A 25,308-nucleotide genomic window follows, 5' to 3' on the forward strand; every position below is an offset into this window, starting at 1 on the left:
TCTTGTCTGCAAAAACGGTGACCTGTTTAACATTTTTTCCAGAAATGTGTTAGGAGAAGTGGTAAATCCGGTTACCAGCATCAGCCGCACTAATGGCATTATGAAGAGACAGGGAAGCCTGCAGGAACAGTAAATCCCTATAGATAGAAAGGCAGTGGCAATATCCTCTGCCTGTTTAATATGTCTGATGCCAGCATGGCCCTGTTATCCAAGTGTCTGAGCATTTCAGGAGGCTGCTCCTAAAGGCTGACTTCAGCTTATTCGGACCTCTGCACACGGGCTCCTTCTGCAGGTCATGGCAGGTTTCTCCAGTGGGTTTCAGAGGAGGTTTTTTTTTCCATTCACTCTCACTACAAGGGCACAAAATCTATGCTGAGGAAGTTTTGCTGCCTCGCAAGCCAGGGGAGATGTACTGCTTCAGGGAGACAAATCCTCCTGTGCCCTGGGTGCAGCCTTTGCCTGGGCTGCACAGAACCAGAGTTGGCCCATACACTTACAGCCTAATGTAAGAGGAGCTTTGGTGGCATATCTTGCACTGATGAGAAAGCCTTGGGCTCACACAAGGGGTTACAGCTGTTAATTGCTTATTCCTTCCAAGTAGCCTGCAAAGAAATTGAATATTAGCAACCCTCTTTTTGCAAAAGAGACATATGAAGGCCACAGGTGGTGGGAAACACCTCTGCAGAATCCCTCCAAGCTCTCAGCACCTTCCTACTTCTTAGTTCTTTATTCTGATAAAACCTCTTGTTATCCTGATCAGCTCCTCTGCTCTCCGTCATCCCCACGCTTATCTTCGTGTTCGGCAGGCAGACCTTGCACCAGACAGAAGGGGTCTGATGCAGGGACACGTCCTCACGTGGGTCCGTTTCTCCCAAGTCTGGGTTCCCAAGGGGTTTTTCTAACTTCCACAAAGCATGGAGCCCTTGGTGAGGGCTTTGGCACAAAGTGAATGAAGTGTTTTAGTCTGAAGCACAGACGGTTCTTCCCTTTGTAAGCACTAAACACTGGATTAGATATCATATATTTAATAAATAAAAACAACTGTATACAAACTGTACAAAAGCAGCTGAAAGCTAATCCTTGGCAATTAATCATTCTGATTAGTATGAGGCCTTAGCAAGTGGTAAGTAGAGACAGTAGATACAGGATCCATTAGACCACAAAAGAAAAGGCAGCTATACATCAGCATTTCAACAAGAGAGTTTGATCTCCGCTCAGTAAGACATTTTTGGTGCGTTCTACCTATAAATACAGAGGATGAAACTGAAGTGTGGACATGTATATTTGGTTCTTTGTTGTTTTTTGTTTTGGGAGGTTTTTTGTTTGTTTTTTTGTTGTTGTTGGTCTTCATTTTTTTTGAAGTCTCTCTCGAGCTCAGAAAAAGCTCAAACTCTTTGAAGTGTCAGCTGGCAATCAGGGAACACTCATCCCCATGCTCACTGGCTTCTGGACATTGGCACAATATTAAGTCTTTCCAAACCACCAGAAATACACACCTACTCCGGATAGCCCTTGTCTTTCTGATAGCTTTGACATCTCTTATGATAACCTCTCCCATGTTACTGCATCCCGCCATGCTCCTGACAGAGGCTGCACGGGCAGGCCAGCAACGAGATGCACAGCCCACAGCGCAGTCCCTGCCTTCTCTCACCCCCTCCTCAGCACAGACCTCTGAGATCACCCTGCTACTGGCACCCTGCCTGGGGGGCCACAAACAGCAGAGATTCACTTATGCTACCGTGGTATCTGGGAGGTACATTTACAACAAGAACTTACTTTTTCTTTACCACACCTTTTGCAATGCTCAGGGGACTGCAGAAACCAGAGCTGAACAGAAAGAAGAAGGAAAAAAAAAAAAAGAGAGGAAAAAAAAGAAGAAAAGGAAAAAAGAAGCCACTGTTCTTTTGGGTAGGGAGCAGAGCTGGTTTTTATACCCTTTCTTGGAGTTTTTCAGTTGTTTGGTTCGTTCAGTGGCTGTTTTACTGATTTTTTTGCCCTTTACCCTAAGGAAAGTCACCTGAAACTCGCTGAAAAATGCTGGTGTGCTGCCTTTTAGTAAATGTTTATTGATGAGAGGGGAGGAGAGGAGGCAAAGTTTCCTGTAAATGGTAGCTGAACGGTGCCAGGTGCTACCTTGTATTTTAATCCATGTGCAGAATAGCAAAGACCAGCATTGGAGATTAAGTGAAATGAAACACTTCACTGGGTCTTAGAGCATTTTTCAGTTGCCTTTTTTTTGTTTGGGGTTTCTATGTTAATATAGGGTGATACCACACTACATACTAGCTGGCAGAAATTAGTCTTGTCACGAATGTACTTCTTTGAAAGGCTGAGCCTCCCTGAGCTCTTAATTTGAGCTGATTTGACTGTCTCATTATCATAGCAGCAGATTTTGGAATAGCAAAGTTGAACCTTACTTGAACTTCTTGGCTACATTAGCACTGTTTTTCTTTCTCCTCCCCACCTCCATCCATGAATAATAATACCCAGTATCACTTTTTTTTATCCTTCGGAGACCTCCTAGTAACTGTTTGCTAAACAAACACACGCGAACATGGCATGTTGGGGGAGAAGCATATTAAAGAGCCTAAGTTTTGTTTGCCAAAGATAGAACTTGTCATTCCAGGGAAACGCAGAGTTTTGATGTCCTGGGAAACTCCGGATTTTCTGTCAGGCACGTGGTCTCTTTATCTCGCACATCGAGCAGACTGTGAGCACAACAGCTTTGCGGTTTGCAAAACACATGCCGCCTGTGGACTGGGGCCAGGTCACTTCTTTTCTGTGTTTCTGTTGCGAAATTTCATTGCAGTTCAGCTGAACAGCCCTCGTCTGTGCCCGCTGCCTTCCTCTCGGAGCACGGCTCTGCTCGACTCCTGCTGCCCTGGTTCCCGAGTCGCTGCAGGGAAGCAGCTCTAGCATGGTTTGGATGTTTCGGTCAAGGCTCTGCTTGGCCAGCAGAAAGAAAACCTGTCCCTCTAAACACCCAGGGGCTGTGACGCGGCTGACTCCTGAGTGCTGATAACTGTAAATGTAACAAATGTAACATGTAGGGGATGTTATCACTTCAGGTGGTCAGAAACAAGTCTTGGTACTTCGTGAATAATTCGGACGGTTGCAAGACAAGGGACTCCTGAATAATCCCTTTAGGCGCCTGGGCCTTGGGAGAACAGGTATGCAAACTACAGAGATAAGGAGGCTGCAGGATAATGTGAAGATCCCTGCCGAGGGACGCCAAACAAACATGTGCGACGGACATTACCATATATTAACGAATTCTTGGAAAAGCCATTACTATGATAAACATTTCTTGGAAATGTAATGAATATGTATGTTAACATAGCATAAATACCTAGTAACTGTGTCTCTTCGGTGCACACGTTTGGAGGAGAGATCCCCCGTGTGCCCGGCGCCGCAATAAAGAATACCTGCTTAATAGTCTGCCGACTATTGAGTCTTCAATTCCGGCTTTTCACAGCATCAGTGCCGCGGTCCCTTCTGCACAGGCATCCGCCCCGTCCATCCGCAAGAACTTTCTTCGGAAAGAGAGAGCAGGTCTGCAGAGGCCATGCCCCGGGGAGAGACCGTGCAATTCAGTGCAAGGTCAGACGAAAGCCACCCTGCGGGTTCCTTTAGCTGCTGGATAAAGCTCTGTCTCCGATCAGGTTGCATTATCCCTAACAAGCTCTGGCAGACTCCTCAGCTCTCTGCTCTTCCATCAAGACAAACTGGTAAGACCCATCTTCCTGAGGGCAGAGCTTAACCCTTTCCACGTACGCTTGCTCGCCAACGGGAAAGCCCTGACGTTAACTGGGTCCTGAACAAGGCACACAGATTGCTCATGCTACCACAAAACGCTGATTGCTGAACTGGGGGATTTACCCCACGGCCTCCCTGCTGGGAGAGGCGATCCCAGGGTCTCCCGGTGCTCCGCATGTCTGCAGAAATGGGCGCCTATTTCTGTGCTGCCACTTGGCCTTGGCATGAGTGTGGCACAAAATGTGAAAAATCCCCAACAGAGCACGATTTGCAAAAGATCCCAGCTCCTCTCTAGGTATCAAAATATGGCTTTCTAGTGAATGCAATATCCAGAATCTCTCATTGAAGACACTTGTGACAATCATCTGCCACCTGATGCGAGCTGCTGGACCTGGTCTGGTGAGAAGTTGCTCAGCACATTTGGAAACAAGACACAGAGGAAGCCCGACACAGGGAGAAACCCACTGCTGAGTGGGAAAAAGGAAGACAGTCTCAACTGAGAGCTGTTTAAAGAAGGCAAAATACTGAGGGAAACAGACCCCTCAGCATATCAGGGAAATTGATTTATAGGAATTACCAAGGGATCTAGGAACAATCTTTCAATGGTTGAAATCTGGCTCAGACAGATGTGAATGAGAGTCCCTGGCAGCTGAGGGCTCTCCATGCTTTACATGGAATGAGCTGGCAATTCCCAAGACAGTCCCGAATGGCCAGGCTCATCAGAGGAACTAATATATGCTTATAGTTTTCCTTTATTTTGTAGGGAGGAAAAAGCATCCTAAGGGTAGCGATACTGCAGCTGTGTGTCTCAATTAACCCGCTGCAGGTAGGGTCAGTCTGCTCTCTCCTGCATCCCCTTCAGAGGGCACGAAGCATGTCTGTTCCCATGGCCACTCTCCCCTGAGAAAGAGAGAGGAAGGAGAAAAGGTGCTGCTCTATTTATGAGATAGTCCTGCTCCATGGCACTGCCCTTCCTGCAGCCTGGCTGAACAGATCGCCTTTTTTTTTCCCCTCTCATTTCTTTGTCAATTGATTGCTCACTGCCAGAGGATGTTATTGGCTTCAAAAGCTTCATTTTCTGGTTCCTGAACTGCTCATCTTCTCCTGGCTCATTGCTGCTACTGGAGGTCAGATTCGAGTCCCAGAGTCATTAGGCTGTTTTGGGTTTGACCTTGGCAGCTTCCTTTGCTCACCCCATCACATGAAAAGTCCCTTTGATGATTTCAGATACAGTGTTGTTTTTTTTTTAATCCATTAGCAAGAGACAATTTGATTATTTCAGTCATAGGTTGAAATCAGCTGGAACCGAAATGTTCCAAGCCAGGTTTAAAGAAACCCGGTGCCTGGGGGCATTCCTGCTCCCTGCAGAGCCAGGGGGCGGTGGCAGGACCCCAGCATCCCTGCACACGCCAAAAACTTGCTTCAGTTCTGTAAACCAACAGCAATTGTGCCCTGGTCCCAACTTTTTGCTGTGGATGAGTTCATGGGTTGCAAGATGCAGTTGTACAATGCGTATGAAAGCTACAGCCTGTTCCAGCAGGGTTTCCACCTGAACTGGAAATTCCCAACATGTAACTTGCAGTGAGTGGCCACTGAAAGCACAAGGGAAAAAACCTGAAGTGGTGCATCCTCAGCGCCTGTACCATACGTTCAACTTCACCCTGCTCAGCTGGGTAACCATGGAGAAGAAGGTTTAGTAGTAAAAATGCCTTGCAGAAAACAATTGCTTTTTTAACACCTTATATATTGCTCCCAGCAATATTCCAGAGAATTATCTTGTTCTCTGCAGAGTTTTGCTAGCAAGGTCTCATGAAATTCAAATCTTTGACGTGAGATTTCTACTGTTTTCTGGGCAGAAACATCTTTATCAGATTATTGAGCAATTGAAGGACTTTTTTAGGAAATGGTTACTTAGAACATAAGATCAGCAGGGCAAGGGGCAGATGCTTTCCCCGGGCAGGCAGGGAGCTGTGCACAGGCTCTCCTTATTTCTGGGGTGAATAAGCTGGACATGATGCTGCTACCACTGCGGCTGAGCTTGATTGAAGACGTGTGGCTTGGGTCTGTCAGTGGGTGAACTCATTTCCTCTAAGGCTTTGTACCTTTGCAGAAGGAATAAATAATGCTCCGTTTTGGATGGTCATATGCTGCGCCGTTGCGAACGTGCCAGCACAGGCTCCCAGCCCAGAGCTGTCAGCAGGAGCTGCAGACAAGGCAGGCTTGTGCTGACCCAAGCTGTGGCCCCATGGCAGACTCAGGTGAGATAGGCACTCTGCAGACAGCTGGACTTGAACATCAGTCTCCACACTTTAGGACCAGAGATTATAGGTGCCAACTCAGGAGAAACACTGGGCAGGAGCTAAAGCAAGGAAAGAGGCTGCTCACCTGTGGGACACAGCCAGGGACAGCCGGTGACAGCTGGTGTTTTCAGGAAGGGTTGGCTTCTTCAGAATCGTTCTCATTTATGAACTTTTTCTGTGAAGCTTTTGAAACTCTTCACTTACAGGACATTCATTAAAGGCAAAAAATACTAGTAGTTCAGGGTTAAAGAGGTCAAAAGGAAAAGTCTTGATAAAAATAATTAAAATGTAAAATGAAAATATAATGGAAACATGAAAATAATGAAAAAAAAGTAGCTTTGTTTCACACTCTTCTATCATGCAGGCTGCTTCTGCGTGTTTTACCGTCTTCATGTGCTGAGTCCCTCCTCATCATCTATTTATGTCTATGTACAGAGATGTGTCTGGAGAAGAGGTGCAGTTACAGCATCCTGCTCCTGACCCACTTGAGGTCAGCAGCAGAAATCCCTTACTTCATTATGGCACTGTTTCACCAAGGGTCTTTCCTTCCATGCTGTTTTCCAAAATACAGCATGGGGTGGAGGGATGAAGTCTTTTTCTTACCATACAAGATGCAAACACTGGGTCCTACGCTGGCCACCATGGTGGGGTAGTCACTGCTCTGCTGCTGCCACCGGCCCTCTGAAGGAAGGCTTCAAAACTTCCTATTTAAATTCTGGCTTTGGGCATGTTGGATGCCAAACCAGAGAAAAATGGGGCATTCTGGCTGAAGCCCTGCTCTTGGAAATGTGAAGAGTCACTCAAGGCTGTATTAAAGCTGTGTGTAAGAGACGACACTATCAGAAACCAAATAAAAAATTGCAAATACTTTGTCAACAGGGCAGGATGGGAAGGTGTAGCTCCTATTTAAAGATGTCTCAATCAAATCCAGCCCATTCTATGCCTTTAGATTTTGCTCCAAAATCCAATTAAACCACTAAGCTAACAAAGACACCAGTTGCCAAAGGGAGAAATAAGGAAGATTCAAAGGAAGAAAATTAGCCGGCAAAGCCATGCTCCTGGATTATTTCACTGCTCCGTGGGGGAGCACTGAAATGCTGACAGTTTACTTCTCAAATCTCTCAAATAAAACAACTCCCGAAAATTGCTAAACTATTATTAACACAAACAGCAACATAGCAGCAGGGTCGCTTTGTCAAAGGGACAGCAAAGGCCGCATCTCCCCACACTACCAGAACCAGCATCCGATGGCCAGGCTGGGAGGGTTTTGCTCTGTGCACACCCGGGTGCAGGATTTGGGACCCCCCCTCCCTACGCTGTCGCAATCCCATGGGTGGGAGATCCTCAGCTTTGCTTACACACTGAGCGTGCTACTATTGCAGCCTGAGCAAAACTCACTTAGCAGAGGATTTTCAAAGACTGCAATACATGATGTTTGAATCACAGAATATTGGGGGTTGGAAGGGACCTCTGGGGATCACCCAGTCCAACCCCCTGCCCAAGCAGGGTCATCCAGAGCAGGCTGCACAGGACCTTGTCCAGGCGGGTCTTGAATATCTCCAGAGAAGGAGACTCCACAACCTCCCTGGGCAGCCTGTTCCAGGGCTCCGTCACCCTCAGAGTGAAGAAGTTCTTCCTCGTGTTCAGACAGAACTTCCTAAATGTAATGGACCTCCACCTCTTAGTTCCGTCTTTTGCAAAACCTCCTCTCTCTGCACAAAAAATAATTCCCAAAGACATAAGCTTGAAACTAGTGTGGGACCATACTCAATGAAAGGCAAGCGGTCTGCCTGGAAGGAGGGGTCTGGAGTGCCTTTTGCAGGGCTCACCCGTCTCTTCCAAGACTTCTCCCTCCAGGTTTGGATGCTCAGAGGAATCCGGGTCGGACCTCGTGTGCCCCTCCAAAGTTGCTGTTTGCAGAAAACAATTGCAGCCAATCACCCTCTGTTAGAAGATGGTGGCAAACATAGAAGAAATGGGAAATTTGGAGGAAACTATACAGTTACTCAAAGGAAAATGTCAAGTGTTATTGTTAAAGAAAATTCTATTGAAGAAAAAAGTAACAATCACCAGCTCTCTCTGTTTGCAGCGCAGTGTCTGCTGCTTTGAAATCAGGCTCCAGCTGATGTTATTTTGGGGAATTTAAGCCAGACTCTTGCTGTCACCATCTCAATGTTCTTGGCTTTGTTGCTGCTTCTCTGTTTTATTATTCTGAAGAAAATAAGTCTATTAGTGCTCTCTTTTTGGCAGAGGAATGGCCGTGTGAGCACTGAGTGGACGGACTCCAGGTGGCACAGTGGCTCAATGCACGAGTCCCTTCCTCCTGCTACGGTCAGGTGCAATGTCACAGGGATTTCCCTTCTACAGCACAGGAGTTTTATGGGTTCTCCAGTTGTATCCCCGCATTAAGAACCTGAGCTGCGTTCCAGTCCTGTGGCCAAATCCTGCCAAACTGCTTGTGCAGCCTGGATGTGGTGCTGGGGCCAGGGCAGAGGGGTGCACGGGAGCAAGCGCCTGCAGGCACATCCTGGCTGGCCCTGGTCTACCCCATTCCTGCCTTCATGAAGGTCTGCAGCATGAGACCTGGACCACCCCCCCCCCCCGCCAAACCTCATTAGTTAAAACCCTCCGTAAGGGTCACTCCGTCCATGTGCACAGCATTAGCGAGCCTTTCCCCTGCCTCCGCACCCACCGGGCACTGCTGCTCTGTGCACACAGATGTGCTTGTTGTACACAGAGCCCACAAGCAGATATGACTATCCCGAGCACCCGCTATGAACCAACCTGGCTTCAACAAGCTCTTCTTAAGATCACCTGGTAATAGTCCAACAGGGAACCAGGCAAATCTCCTCCCTCCCAATCACTTTCTTTTAAGGGTTTATTAGTTGCCTGCAGCTATAGTAAAGACTGGTGCTGTTACAGGCTCTTGCCTCTGAGCGCTCCTTAATTGCCCCTGAAAACCCCACACCCAACAGGTACCCAGATAATTTAACAGCCCAGTTTTGATGCCTATATTTAAAAGGGTGACCCTAGTATGAGAAAGCATTTTTTTGGGGCCAATCTGTAATTTGAAATGGTTAAAACATATTTTTAAGTAACCCTGTAAAATAACGTGCTGCCAAGTAAGAGCTTTGGGTTAAATTATACCCCCACGAAAATCACAGCGTGTAAAGGCGGCTGCTGGAAGTTGACAGAGCCTTAATTATGGCAGCCCCAGTGAGCGATATGGCAGCAGTACAAGCGAGCCTCGGAAAACTCTGTGCTTTAAGGCCACTGCCTTGCGCATGTCCTGCTTTGGAGCTGTGCCACTGGTGCGGGTCATGAGCCCTGAACTGCCTTTTCAAGGGAAACAGCTTTGGAATAGCGAAGTGCGTCTGCTTGCAGGAGGTGGTTTCTGGGCTTTTTCTTCTCCTAGTTCAGGGTGCTCCAAAATATAAACACAGAAACTGCTCTGCACAGTTTTTCTTGACACAAAGCCACTGCTCTGCTGTGTTGCTTTGCGACAGCGGCAATGTAAAATATACGTTGCTTGTGCTGCTTTCTTTTGACATCCCCAGCCTGCGATTTAAAAGTCAACATATTCCCCTTCCTCAGCCCTCTCCCACAGCATCTCCTACAGAGCCAGGAGTATAAAAATGCTAAGCCTCATTGCTAATGGCCTAAGCAAATGATTTAATCATGGTGATGTAAAAGGAGTGAGGAGCCTGTAGGATGGAAAAAATGCTGCATAGAGAGTAAGACTATAATAAGGTAATGTGTAAACTAAGACATTTTCTGACAGAGGGGATGTGGCAGAGCTGACATGTATATCGAAAGGGACATAAAAACATAGACAAAATAATAGCCTGGGTTGGCCATAGCTTGATTTACGCCAGTGGAAATATTTTTTCTCTTGAAGGTAAAGGCAAGCAGCATAGAAGGCTCTATGCTTGGCAGTAAAGTCACAGCATCATGACTGGAGATGCAAAACGCCTGTACCCAAGCACACCTGGCCTCTGCGGCTGTGGTGTGAGGCTGTCTCATGAGCACTCATGCAATAAGTTTCCCAGGGCTCTGCGAGAGGCTGGAGAGTGTGGGTGTCGTCACTGAAGCAGCAGGCTTGGTGCACAGCAGCCTATCTGCATCGCTTATGCTGGCCACTACACAAAATGTAGCTCCAAAAGCAAACTCAGCTTCTGTGCAAATGGAAGGTCCCGCCTGTGCCGTCCGTGCAAAGCAGAGAGTGCCTTTAATTCACACCTCCAGCTGCCTTGGGGTAACATCTGTATGCAGACAAGGTCCCAGTTCACACCATGGTGTAGTTCAGGTAGCACGAAGGAGAGGGTGCTTGGCGATGCCTACAGGCATGGTGGTAACCTGCCAGTCCCGAGGCTGCGATGAGACATCGGCTTTATGAGCCAGGCCGGGCGCCGTTCGGCGAGAGAGCCAAGTGACACAGCTCCTGGGGCTGCCAAACATATGGTGTGCTCCATGTGTAAGCACTGTACATGCTTCTTAAAAACACCAGCTGCTCAAGGTGAGAGTGTTGGGGAGGAGAGGACAGCTCAGGGACATGGGCACACGTGCCCAGTTTTGTTATGGGATGGCATGGCTAACGAGGAAAGTCTGTATTTTTGCCTGCCTGCTCTTACTGGAGAAACCTATTGGAGATTCCTGGTGGTACATGCAAAAAAACATGAAGAAAAAAAACATGAGTCATCTGTTTCAAACTGTCATAGCAGCTTCCCCTGTCAATCTGCGTGACCCACTCAATTCTCATCCATTTTCTCCAATTTGGAGGAGTTGTGAAAAATAAATACAATCATTGCAGCTGATTGGTTATAACATATGCTCAAACTGCAGTTATTTGGATAAAATCTCCTAATGGCTGTACCACAACTTGGGCTTTATATAATTCAAGCAACAACACCAGACACAACCAGAGCATTTGGCCTGACTGCATTGCTGTTCTGCCCTGGACAGATTTACCACAGTTCAGTGCTCTGCAGTAGCTTAGCCAGGCCTAAAAAACCCAAGAATTTAGTTATTATTGTCATTTTCCATTGAGATAGCGTGTGAAATCAATCTATCATGCTAAATCTACAAGTTCCAAACTGTATACATAAGGTATATTAAGGGATTTGGAAAGATTAAGAGTAGCTCCTAAGCGTCTGTGTGTGTGTATAAGCACTGATTGTTTTATCTATGAATTACCCGCTGCAGTGCAGAAAAGGCAAAGATAAGGAAACCAGCCTGAATCGGCCTTGTTGGGAACGGCATTAGCAGGATTATTTGCTCATGGCTGAGCTCTGCCTCTGCTTCTTGGGGCGATGTGAAAGCATCACAGAGAGGTGCTGCTCTCCAGAGCCAGGGGAGCCCGAGAAATACCTGTCGCCCCTAAAACGGCCGGCATTTCTCCGTATGCTGAACACCGTGCCTCAGGGCAGCGCTCCCAGGATGTGCCGGGGTTCCGTGCTGCTCCCAGCTCTGCTGTGCCAGCCCCACAGACCTGCCAGCGCTACTGCCCCGAGCCTTGCTCCCTGCCCTGCCACACCAGCTCGTGTCCCCTGGTAACTGAGTTGTTCCCGACGGTTCTGCCAACCGCCGCCTCCACTGAAGCACTAATCACCTCTGCATTAAAATAATGCATTAAAAAAACCCAGTGTTTAAGTGCGGTAGCTAAGAGAGCCAGTGGGAAGAGACCTCTTGCTTGGAGCAGGAGCTAAGGGCACTTGCTGGCATGTCTCCTTCAGTTCAGTGCTGCCGGGGCGTTTGGGTGCAGGGGAAGAGCCCTCTCTGCTCACCAGCTTGAAGGGCACTGCAGCTCCCGAGAGGGCTGGGCGGCTGGGCCATGACACGGGGCCACAGAGCCATGACATGGGGCTGCAGAGGTATGACATGGGGTCGCAGAGCCACGACACGGGGCTGCAGAGCCGCCGGGGGCTCGTGGTGCGCCAAGCCCAACCTGCACATGTGCCGCAGAAGGCTTCCCAGGCCTCCAGGCAGCAGCTCTTTGAAGAGCAATCAGGACAGCCTGAGTGAGAAGTCAGGACTGGGTGCTTTTAATAATCCATCTTGCTTTCAGTGCAGATCGTTCCTCCGTGCACCACGGGCAACTGCCAGGGTTTGTAGCTGTTCCCGGTGCGTGACAAAGCGTCAGACGCAGCCTGGCTCGGCTCCCGAAGGACCAGCAGGGCTCTGGCTCTCGCAGGCAGTAGCCCAGGAGGTTTGTCTCTGCTCCTAACAAGGCGTGTTGATGAGTTCGCCGCTCACACACGAACGCAACCCTGCTCTCGCCTAGTGACTTGCTGAGTTTCGTAATTCCCGCAGGAAGGCAGATGTCCGCCTCCCGCTGCCATCGGTCAGCTGCGCTCAGCAGTGCCGCGTGAGCCCGGGCAGGAGAGGTTCGACGGGGCTTACCTGGCTGAGGGCACCTGGACTTTAGTCCCAGGATTAGTATCAGGGGAAGTGCTTGCCGTGAAAGATCGTTCCACGGGATGGCAAATACATGACTCACACTGCTAGTGGCAAACCTCAGTGCGCCTGGCACGGCGAAATGTGTGCCATTCCAAAGTGGTTACCTGTGCTGGTTCTGGCAAACCTACGTAAGGAAGGATACCCTTCACCAAACACTCAGAGTGTGCGTAACTGTGCAATTTATAAAAAGCATCCTCTGAAAAGATTTTCCTACTGGGTAAAGGCCCATTATGAGGACTTCCTGGCTTATGTGGCTGTATATAGCAGCAGTAATCCTATTATGCTTATCCTAAACTGTCCTCCACCGAACAGTGAAATGAACTTTACAGAACACCAGAAGCTTAATTAAGCCTCCAAGCCTGCTGTGAGCAGCACAATTCTGCCTCTCTGCAGCCGCACGGTTGTGTTATCGCAGAAAACACAAACAGCACACCTGTACCGTACACACACTGAAGGCTGCTTCCCTGTCTTCATTCAGCTTGGTCTCAGTAAAGTCACAGCAAGTTCTTTGTAGGAAGAGCTGTCCCACTAATTGTTTATCACTGAGAGCCCAAAGCCACCACCCCGTTGGTCTGGCAATAACTCTGCTCTTGCAAATAGTGGTGCTGGGGCTGGCAACCAGTTGCTCATGCAGTTCCGTGTTTTCATTGCACAGCTGTGAGGATAAATAAAAATGGTACTGATCAGACAGTTCCTGAGCCAGGGCTTTCCAAGTCTCTAAAGAAGCAATATTACACCTACAGCTGGCAAAAGTCAGCTGGGCTGCAGCAGCCCCAGTGCCTCCATGGACTGTTTTTGCTGAACAACAGCATGAACCTTCAGAGCTCCCACCTGGACTGGAGAGCTGCACAGCTGTGTCGGGCTGTGCCATGGGTGTCAGGGCACATTTGAATGGCCTAGCCATTTTGTTTCAGCTGCGTAAGGTTGGAAGACAACATTCACGTTTCTCCTCTAGCACTTTTTCACACTATTCACATTTGACAGTCTGTGAATTGCTCGAGAAAAAGCTGAACGTCAATGAAGATCCTGGGCAGAAACCAAAGGGATGAGCAAGAGCTTACAAGCTGCAGCTGGAAAGGGCTGTAAGGGTGATTTTCACAAAATCTTAATTTTGTTAACTAATATCTTAAGCATTGCTTTAAAATCCACAACACAACTCACAATCCTGCAAACAACATGTCTCTGACTGCCACAACAGTCTGCCTATGCAATGCATGCCCAGTCCTGGACAGAACAAGACCTGACCTGAGGATGTCGCAGCACATTCACAGCATAGCAAGAGGTGCTGAGCGAGTGACCAGCACGGCTTAACTGCCTCTAACACTAAACATCACTAAACACGGATTCCTTTGACCTTTTCAGACCTTCCTCATGCCTTTTCTTAACGGAGGGCACCTCTGAGGTTTAGCTCTAGAAATGAGTATCTTCAGATGCTTGCCTTTTTGATGTAACAGACTGAGACAGGCTAAATATTTTGTGTTCTTGGCTTGCCTGGCTGGTAACCCAGATACTATTAGTGAAGCACAACTGGGTCATGCGAATTAATATTAGCATCTGCGTTAGCTGCTTTATTTACATCACTGTAGCTGTCAAAAGTTGTAGGTAGCTTATAAGGAGTATGGTTTATTCATGTTGACAGTAGCAGTAAAAGAGCTAGATGAAGGAAGGCTGGCTCCTTGGGACCAAGAGGCCAGGGCAGGGCCCGCAGCAAGCACAGGGCCAAGGGGGGCAAATGCCCAGTGAATGGTCTGGTCAGTGCGTGGTGAGGGAGGCAGCTCGTCCCAATTCACATGGACCAGCAGAAGACCTGGCTGGCAACACAGCCTAACAATGTCCACTGGTTTTCTGTATTGCCCAAAATCAGAGCAAGTGTTGTTGAAATAACAAAGAATGGAAGGACCCCATTTTTCCAAAGATCCCTGCTTCAGGCGAGCCCCGTCAGCACCATTCTGGCTGCTGCTGGATGCAAACACATGAAATGTATTGTGTCCTTGTGGTTAACCAACAGCAACAGAGGTTGATATGGATTGTTAAAAAGGAAACTCATGCGCTTCCCAAGCTAACTTCATGTATTCTGGGTGGAGATCTGTCTTGCTTCAAGATGTGGACCTGACAGGTCTACATCAAGGTTCAAGCTGAATGTTTTTTTGATGGCTGGTCCATGGCTCCCTTTGCTGCAAACTTCCCCACATGCTGCTGCTGTCACATCAGGAGTAAGGAACCCAGGCCCTGTTATTCCCAGCTCCTGCTGTGGTATGTGCCCGTAGTGGGGAAGTGGGGAACTGCCCTGCAGCCCCCAAGGCACCTGCCACCACCAATGTCCTGCCCTGCAAGCTCGGGTCCTCCCTTGGCATCTCTCTGTGCTTCAGCAGGGCTGTGCCAGGGCCGGGGCTAGTTTTGAGGCATCAGGTAGAAGAGGTTAATTTTTAAAAACTCTGATCACTGTTTCGATATAGTTAAGGAATTAATTAACTTTCCAGTTCAGTAATTATGGAAACTTAAACCGTATGAAGTAGTGCCTCTTTCCATAGATCCCTGTGGCTCTTACAGTGGTCAGCATGTATCTGAGAATGCCCTGCGGGTCCTGCTTGGAGTGGAGGGAGGTGGGCTGCGGGGTCGGTGTTCGGACGGGCACTGGTGTGAATGCAGTCAGACTGGCATGAGGCCAAGCACACAGCATTTGGAGAGAATAACATTATTATTATTTTTAGCCAAAGTCTAGAAGATGCCATGAAGTGCAGGGTCAATTACACCCTTCTCCACTGATGTCTGCAGCCAGAAGCTCTCTGACTCGCAGGTGCTCAATCATGTCTCTGAGAACGGATTTAAGTGCCAGGACTTTGTCTCCACCTGAGAGCCTACTGCTGTGAGAAACTGGGACTGTCAGCTAGTGCATCTCCTGGTGGTTTCATTCCTGGTAGGTGGCCACTACATTCTCAAGCAGATGCAGTGCCCCTGCCATGTTGTGCCCCCTTTCCAAAAACCCCCCGTAACCAAGAGCCAACCACCCTGTAAACAAAGATGATGCTGTGTTTTAATTTTATAGGAAATGAGGTACTTCAAATTTCAGATTTAATAGAAATCTCAGCAAGGTGGTATTTAAGTAACTGCTGGCATGGTGCTTTTTATCAGCAGGATTTTTAGAAATGCTTTTTCTTGTCAGTAGTAATTGTATCAATTTCTTATAGCTCTCTGCCTAAGAAAACCTTGAACAAAGAAAACTAGAAAATAGTTTCATAAACCAACTTTGCTGGGAAACAACGCTGTTAATTCACTGGGTGTCTAAAACTTGTTCTAAAGCAGCATAAAACAGGAGAGTGAACTTTGACTGTGTCTGCAAGGCATAGACGTTCCAGACAGGCAAGGACCTTGGGTCAAGCTCTGCTGGTGCCCAACGGAGCTGCCTTTGCTTTGGGTTCAGGTAAGGAATAAAAAGACCTTGGGTGCTACCAGGGCAGTGCAACGTTGCAACAAATATCTCCTGGATTCCCTTACCCAGCATAGCTGGATGGCTTATCATTTCACTGGATGAATTAGACAGATCACTCTCTGTTCCAGCAACCTGCACCAGGAATGCCATCACTTGTCTGCTGAAGAGTCCAGTTATCAGTGAGCTAACCAAAGCAGAAATGACATCCTCCCACACGGGCCAGAGAAATTATTATAAACCTCTTATATTCCTGTATCAGTTGTTACACAGATAAATTCTAAGGCCGTTTTATCACAGCAAAAGCAAAATCTATTTTTTAAAGTGAGCTAGTAAAAGCAGATGTCCAGGGATCAGCTGGTCCCAGAGCTTGAGGTATTGTTTCCTGTTGGATTTTGATACGACCAGCAGCTGAATTTCTCTTTGCCCTGAGGAAACACAAGTAACCATCTGGAAGCTTCATCAACACACCAAAACTGCAGCCGTAATAGTGTTTATTAAACAAGAGTCTAAATCTGCACCAGAGAAATCAGAACTCTCCTTAGGTCTGAGCACATGAGTTCTACCCTGGACCCATGGCAAGTCTGACCTCCTAGTAACCAGCCATATACTGGTGAGAAGAGAAATTGTGGCTGAAGCATGAACTTTAGAATAAGAGGGACAAGCCCTACTGCACTCAGCTTTGCTGGGTGTTGTCTGGCCCAGGCACTGACCTTATTAGTCAAGCAGCGTCTTCAGTATAAATATTCCCAGACTACAAAAAACAGTGAAAGACAGTGGCTTTCTCTGAGTCCATTTAACATGGCGAGGTGCTGCCAGTCCTTGGGGCTATACCAGTCTCCTTATGTTGAGCATGAGCAGAGAAGAGGCAGAAGCAGTCAGATCTTCCCCCCTGCTTGCCCCAGTGTGTGATTTTGTTTTTAGGAGCAATGTCTGCCCGGCAGTACACAGCGCACTCTGCATTTCGCTTAGGAAACCACTCAGCCCCAACCAGATGGTGCCTGCTCCGCCACCTCATCCCTGCTCAGACATTCCACAAACCTAGGTCCAGAAGAGCCTGATGTGCACATCTAGTGGCAGGAATTTGTCCCTAGAGGCTCTGAGCGCCAAGACACATGGTAGAGGGGAATAGCTATTTGCATACAATCAAGTGTGATTAACCTTGAGAATACATTACGCCCTTAAACCTCTGTGTTTTTTCACCCAGTTTCACAATAGCATGTTTTTGGTTCAACCTTTAGCTCCAGTCTAATTTTTAAGACTCCATTTCCTACTACCATTACCCACCATAGAGAATTCAGTGCCTTTTGCCTGATCAATCATCTCTGAACTTGACCATGTCAAAATCACTACAGCAACATTTGTGACAATACAATAATTTATTAAAACAGAAATATTCTGGGAAGAAGACTTGGGTTCCTACTGTCTGTTTTAAAAATATATGCATATTTTTGCACATTCAGCATGTTCCCTTTCAACAACACTTGGTGAAAAGCTCTCTTTTGAGCTCTAAATGCCTACTTTCCCTATTTTGGTTAATTAATTTTAAACAAATCAAGAATGTTTTTGAAATAACCTGGTCTGAAAATACTATAATAAAATGTATTGAATACGCAGACCCACAATGTAGGATTTGAGAAGAAAAATGGTTGCACAATTTGGGGAGGGAAAATTTTCAAAGTATTAAAAATAATTACAGACAAGAAAACTATTTCCTGCACCTCCCTGCTCTACCACCTGTGCCTTAAGGAGATGCGGCCCCTTCCCTGCTTGGACCTCCTCTGCCTTTGGCTGGTTTGATATCCTTCCCAAAGGGAAAAGACACAGTCATGAATGTATCTCGAGATACAGCTCCTGGAATGACACCCAGTGCGTATTAACATTTCTTACTGTATTTGCTGGTGATAAGTTATATTTTTATCAGCAGCCTTCAGGAAGATGCAGGAATTTCAACGACATTTTCGAGTTTCACCCAAATTAGCATCTCCCCACCAAACTTGTCAGCCTGATGCCCAGATGTGTGACACCACACTGTGACCAACCTTCTGGAATCACGCTAGATCTCTGCACTCATCCCTGCTGTAGCATTCCCATGAAAGTCCATTGGCCTGACCAGCCTGTGTCTCCTTTTTACTTCGATAATAGGAAAAGGCAAGGTTTTTTTTTCCCTTAATCAGCTTCTGGCTCCTTAGGTGTTCCCCCATCAGTCATTTCCAGCACTAATAGTAGTTAGCCTCTTCTTACCTTGCACTAAAGGTGGACCATTTCCTACCAGGCCTCTATCACCTTTGCTCTTTGATCTCCAAAGGAAGCCTGAAATGATTATCAAATTATGCTTTTTTTTTGCTGGTTTTCACCGATGGCCTCTTTGGACGCTGTCCTGCCAGCTGTCAGTCATACCTTGTAGAGGCAAATCCATAAATATTACCTCACCTTGTCTGAAAATCTCACAGAGGACTTTCTAGGGGATGATTTGTTGGTGTTGGCTGCACAGCCCTTGCTAGCAAAGCCCTTGGAGCTGACTCTTTTACAGATGAGTTATCACCTTCATCTCTTATGGTAGTACCAACCCTAGCCATTGCCCTGGGAAAGGAGAGAGCAGTGATTCTGGAGTTAGTATAACTTGTGTTCTTTATACAAATACATCAGTGTAAGACACCTTGTATGTGACTTGCTCCTTCTTATCTTTCCAGAAATCCCTGCCTAGGCTCCCCGATCCTCTTCACAGCAAACCGAATTTCCTTGAACAAGAAAGGCTTCCAGAGACGGAGAGATGATGCTTAACTGCATCCCCTCTCACAGGGACTTGCAAATCCCACCTAGTAGTTACACAGACCCTTCTCCCAGCACTAGAAACTCCCAGAAGTACAAAGTAAATTAATTTGGAAGACCTGGGAATACTAGCAAAGGCTGCTCCTGATTTGAGGAATGAGTTGGAGCTGTTTTGCTGCCCTCTGCATTGCTGTTGCGGGGCCAGCAGGTTGGTCTGGGGGCTGCTCTCCTCATCCTGAGGTCTGTAGGAAGGGAAGTGCAGGAAGAACAGAAGATATATGAAGAAATGTTGGAAAAAAGAGTCGCTCTGGCTGGTTATTTTTGACTGAGAGCTCTAAGCATATGCTGGCTTTAGTTTTGCGAACTGTACTTTTTAATTTTGGCAAGGAAGCCTGGAGTCCAGGAAAGGAATGCACTGTATATATAATTATAAATCAAAATATAATATAATAAGTAAAATGAGCACTGAAAAAATACCACTCACTAACTGCAGATGCCATCTACCTAATAGTTCCAGGTTGTGAGTCACCACTTTAATTAAAGAGGTGCAGCGAAGCGGCGGAGGGCCAGCTCCACAAAAGTAGTCGAGCTTTAGTGCCTGCCTCGGCACCTACCTCTTGTTGAAGTCAACAGCTCCCAAACCCAACCTAACCCTTGCCAGGGACCCTGAGCTCAGCAGTCTCCTACCTGGCTGCCCTTGTAGAAACCTCAGTGCTGGGCTGTACATCTCATGCATTGTACAGGCGAAGAGTTAGGTGCCTGAGAAATGGGATCACAGATCTGACTAGAGATCAGCCTAAAGGAGCAAAACAAATCCTGGGCAGGGACAGAGCTAAACATGACTGCAAAAGGCAGACAAGAACTTTCAGAAGATGGACACCTATACCAGGGCAGTCCGTTCCCATACGAAAAAAGGGAGAAAAAGAAGCTGTTGCCATACCCTGAGGGCTGGAGCACGCGTTTGGGACTAGAGGAGCCTGTCCAAGCTCTAATCCCTGCTCTGGTGGCCTGGACCAAGCCTTGCAGTGAGGCAAATGGTCTGACAGTGCTGCTGAGCTTTAGTCTCAGGGCAGGGGAGGCTGCGAGGAGCAGGGTGGCTCTTCAGAGAAAACCTGTGTAACTGGGTTTTTTTAAGTGACCACTTATGGCACTAGAGAATGGAAATGTGAGGGTGAGAGGGACAAAGAGGAAGATACAAGAGGTTTCTACCACTAACTTTAATGGCCTGAACACAAGATCGAATCTGCAGGAAGATAATGAGCAGGAGATAGAGTGTAAGAGTCTTTCACATGTACAGAATGAAATGTTACCCCGTCTGCAGTAAAGTGCTCCCTTAACACATCTGCGAACACACACACACTGGCACACTGAGCTGCAATGCTCAAGCAAAGCCACCAGCCAAGGGGTAGACCTTCTCTGAGACCCCCATGTCCCTGGTGCTCCTGCAATAGGTGCTTATGAACTTACAAAAGCCAGCAGTGCAAAATAATTTAATGCTGCTTTGCTGCGAGATGTCAGGATGCCATAATAATAACTCATGATGATTTCACAGCAACTTTAAGCCAGATGGTTTCCGTCCTGCTGTCAAGGCCATGCGTCCTTGGCTTTGAACTGCTTTGTCCCTTCTGGAATTCAGCCACCTTTGCACTGGGACACACTGAGGTTTTAATCCTGTAAATGACAACATCAATCCTGGCCTCAGGGGCTTCCCTGGAAGCAGGGGACTTGCTGCAGGATCCTTCAGTTCTGTTTCCAGACAACTAAATACTCTCAGCAAGCTGTTAATCTTTGAGAAATGAGCTGGGTTTTGGTCACCACTACTTAAACGGAGTTGATGGCAGAAGGTAGGCACCTGAAACCTTAATAAAAACCCTGGCCCAAAGGGGTGAGTATTTCATTCCTCTACTAGAGCAGCAGCTACGGTGTATGACAGCGCTCTGACAGCAGGCTGTCTAGCTGCTCTGACTGGCCAGAAACAGAAAAAAAAAGCCTTTTTGTGACACCTTTTCCTTTACAGGATTCCAGAAAAGCTCTAGGTCTTTTTGAAACATCAGCAGCAACCTGAGAAGACTTAAAGTATTTCCTTCACAGTGGTTTTTGTTCCTAAAGTGCTTTACATTTCTTCTGTTTGGGAATGGCAATAACAGTGATTAAAGCCCACATATCTAGGAGCGAGTCTCCTAACCACCTTGTGTGTGGTTTAAATGAAGCAGATTTGTTTACGGTATATTAAGGGCACTGGGAGGTTTGAGCATTTTTACCAGCTGTTCCTTGTGATTTTTTGGCAGCTCTCAGGATGTCATTGTCATTTCCAGCATATCTTGAGACGGCTCTCAGAAGCCCAAGGAACGGCAGTCAGGCACTTCGGCACCCTCCCAAGAGGTCTGACGTGCCTTGCACACTCTGTCCTGTTTGCTAAAAGAAAATTCCCCCAGTTTGCTGTTCCTCGGAGTGTGAGAGTTCTGCAGGTCAAGAAGCTCCTCTCATTGAGTGCATGAAGCAAAGATAGGAAGAAAGAACACTTTTTAATATTATTTTAGTCATTTTAAAGCTTCTTACTAGAAGCTTTTGAATTTCTTAGAAAAAGGTATTAACTGTGATGCCGGAAATACAGCCCCTTGCCATCAGGCTGAACCTGGACAGGGACTTTCCAGAAGATCTCACAGCATACCTGGTTCATTCTAATTGCCCCTTGCAGTTATTATTTCTGATATTTTTATCCACATTTCCTTTCCTCTGCAGGAAATTAACTGTTAAGCTTGGTGGTTTCTCCTTTATCTGATGGGGGATGGACCTTTAAGGTTCTCATAAGACCTTCAAGAAATCCAGGCTGTAATTTGGGTGCTCCCTTTCTCGCACATTAAATTCACTTCTGATTTGCTTCTGCAAAAAAATGCTAGACAGTTTTTTGTGGTTTGTGAATTTATTTTCTTTCTTGATTGATAACGCTTCAAGGGAATGTGATACATTTATCTGAAAACTCTGGCAATATACCATACATTTTTTCCTGTGACAAGCCTCATCCAGTTAATGCATCAAGGAGTTAAAATCATAGAATCATAAAACATTAAGGTTGGAAAAGACCTCTAAAATCATCAAGTCAACCATCCACCCAACACCACCATTCCTACTAAACCATATCCTGAAGTGCCACATCAACACGATTTTTGAACACCTCCAGGAATGGGGACTCAACCACCTCCCTGGGCAGCCTGTTCCAATGCCTGACCACTCCTTCAGTAAAGAAATCTTTCCTAATATCTCATCTAAACCTCCCCTGGCGCAACTTGAGGCCATTGCCTCGCTTCCTATCACTAGTTACCTGAGAGAAGAGAGCAACACCTGCCTCACTACACCCTCCTTTCAGGTAGTTGTAGAGAGCAATAAGGTCCCCCCTCAGCCTCCTCTTCTCCAGACTAAACAGCCCCAGTTCCTTCAGTTGTTCCTCGTTAGACTTGTTCTCTAGACCCCTCACCAGCCTTGTTGCCCTTCTAACTCAGATACCGCTGATGATCATGTTGATGCAGTACCTGCTGTTGACACTTTCAAACTTGATTACAGGCAAAAAGGCCCTTTGCAAGGCTGTCAGGGTAATCAGACCTATCCCCACATTGACCGAGAGACTGGAAGTGCATGAGACTGAAAGACTTTCGGGTGTCCGCAGACTGAACTTCTCTCAGCCACCACTTAGATTGATGAAACAATCAGTTCCACTACTTTACAGAACACGCTTTTAAAACCCTGTCATTATTAAATGTTAAAAAATGCTGTAGTCTCTCAGGTAGCTCTTACCAAAGCTAAACAGAGCACAAATTGGTGTAACTTGGTGCCTCAACACAACTATGTAATTTGCATTTAGACTGCTAAAGAGTCAAATGCAAATCTTACTTTGCCAGACACGATGCTACATTGAGACTGACTACTTCAGTGTGTACCATGATACTGCTGAGTCAGAAATGAAGAAGTAGGATAGGTACCAAGGTGGATGATGGAGTGCCCAAGGGAGACTAAGTCACAGCGAGGAGGAAAAATAACATTTGCTGTCAAAGCACAGGAAGGAGAATTAGGCAATCTGTGTCCTTTCCCTAATTATGGCATTTTGGATTTGTTGTCTGACCTTGGGTAAATAATTTATTCTCTTTGTGCACAGTTTCCTCATCTGTAAAAGAAGGTTAATAGCTACTGCTCAGAAAGGTTGGCTTTTCTTGGCTTAAGTGATGGTATGAGTCAGGGCAGACTTTGGCACACAGCGAGGCAGTGATGTGCTAAGAGACACTATGGAGGTAAAAAGTGCAAATAATTACTATTTCTTTCACCTGAGGTAGACATTAACCACAGCTGTATCAAAGGTGCAAAGCTGACCTGAGGAGCTGCCCGCACCGGCAGCAGGAGGAGCTGCCAGGGGTCTCTGGGTTGCATGGAGGGGTGAGTTTGGGCTGGCTTTGGTCACCTCTGCTGCGGGTTTGTATTTTTGTTTACCAGAGGAGCAACATGAAGTGGAGCAAAGTGAGTTCTGACAGCTTTAGAAGCACAGGGAAAGGAACAGCTACTGCTTGCACTGTGGATAAGAAGCTGCAGCTTCCCCATAGAGTACCTGCGTTTCTACCCTTCATCTTGAAATCAGTACTGTTATCTTGGAAGCCATGCAGGAAGAATAATGCAATATTGTACTTCCTTTAGGTTTTTTTCAACCTAGCTACAATACACAGTAGAGGCATTTGCTTGGAGACATGCTGGGTGGCTGAGCATGATGCAAAAACCCATCAAATACAGTATATACAAATACGGGTCTGTCCACATTTTCAATTTCTTTTCTACTGAAGCTGCCATTCCCAACGTGCAACATTCCTCCCTAGTCCAAGTGACACAGATCTCTACAGAACCTTCCTGTTTGGTTTTGAGAGCCTTGGAAAACGAACACCTAAAATGTTTTTTTGGGATCCATGAGCAACCATTTTTACTGCACTCCAGCCCAGAGTAACTGCTCATTTTGGTAACACGAGCATCACGCAGTGGGATGTGGAATATTCATATAAAATTCAGTGACTTGATCAACACAGCAGTTGATGAAGTTGATGGTTTGACCAAATTACTGAATTTCTATGAATACTCAGCATTTGCACAAATATACCCGAAAGGAGAATTTATCTCCAAATAATAAGAAACCCTTTTATGACAAGCTATAAATGTTGACATTCTGTGTATCTTTATATTCACTTCTGGTCTCCCATAATATTCGTAATGTACAGTCTCTTTCATGGTAAGTCCCAGTAGAACACTACCAACAAATTCACTGTCCTACTTCCCCTACTATTGCTTAGTGGTGTGAAAATGCAGAGCCCAACTCATTCATAGTATATCAGTGCTGGCTCGAATCCCCACAGAGTCGCTCAGTTTAATTTCAGTGCACAATCAAAAGAAAATCCAAGAGCCCTAATGTGGCAGAGAGGCATCAGCCTCTGGCATCCTCTGTCTCACCAAACAGAGAAGTGGGAACCGCAGTCAAGGGAGCAGAGCTGATGGGGTCTGCCAGCAGCAAAGGGACCCATCTCCAGTGACACGGCGCAGCGTTGCTCTGTGCTCTGTTTGCTGAGGGTGATAAAATAAATGCTCTGTTCCCTGCAGGGCATAGTTTTATGCACTGCTGACGTGAATAATAAACCAGCCTGGACAGCAGATGGGTTCTCCTGGCCATATAACAATGAACAACATCCATATATTTTTAGTCCATTGCTCAGATTTCTCTCTCTCTCATAAAAAAGAAACTATGTGTACTTATAAGGCAGTTCACATTTTAGGACCCTTCTATTATGGATGTCATTCCCAATGATTAATAACTCATCCAAGTGTGACATGAGTAGCCCACATCATCAATATTAAATGTGACATTTACTATCAAGAGCAAAGTGTTGGGGCTGCTGCCAGCCCCACTCACTGAGCCGTAAATATTTTGATCATGGAACAGGAATAAGAAGGAGCTGATCAGCCTGTGCTCACGCCCAGTACCAGCAGGGAGTAAATGGGTGTTTTCACAGAACCCCAAGAGGCTCAGCAATTGCAGCCTTGGCAGGAGCCTCTCTGAGCTGGTGGAGCCAAGGCGATGAGTAACGCGCCTGTGACCCTCTGCCCAGGCTGGACCCTGCGCTGAGGAGATTGTGATGCTGCTGAATGCGCCTGTGGGCACACGGGGGAGAGATGCAGACATTCCTCCTGGGTTTTAACTGCATTGCAACTGGGAACACTCCGGAGCAACAACTCAATCAGTCCTGCAAATGTTTGCACTAAACAGCGCTTGGCACAACCTGGGAATGGAGGAGCCCTGGTGTCTTGGGGAAGACCTCTTGGCCCACCACAGCAGCCAGTTTCCAACAGGTGCTTGAAATAGGATTGGCAAAACGTCACCTTCCCTTCTGGAGATCAGCCAAAGTCTGGCCTGTGCAACAATTTGACTCTTCCACGAGCCTTTACATCTATAGTTTCCTCATGGCTGTGTCCAACCTGGAGCTGCAGTTGTCTGGGATGTCTAAAAATCAATTAAATCACATGCATTCATTTACATCTGTGCACTTATTGGGCCTAATCTGTTTATTATGCAAT

General features: G+C 46.7%; 1 protein-coding gene across 1 annotated transcript in view; it reads right to left on the reverse strand.

Moving 5' to 3' along the window:
* The window catches only part of KCNB1 (potassium voltage-gated channel subfamily B member 1), a 136,487-nt gene that overhangs the window by 20,174 nt on the left and 91,005 nt on the right, over positions 1-25,308 (reverse strand). The gene's annotated exons all lie outside the window — the stretch shown is intronic.

Source organism: Opisthocomus hoazin, chromosome 18 (genome assembly GCF_030867145.1).
Source record: "Opisthocomus hoazin isolate bOpiHoa1 chromosome 18, bOpiHoa1.hap1, whole genome shotgun sequence".
NCBI classification, from domain to species: domain Eukaryota; kingdom Metazoa; phylum Chordata; class Aves; order Opisthocomiformes; family Opisthocomidae; genus Opisthocomus; species Opisthocomus hoazin.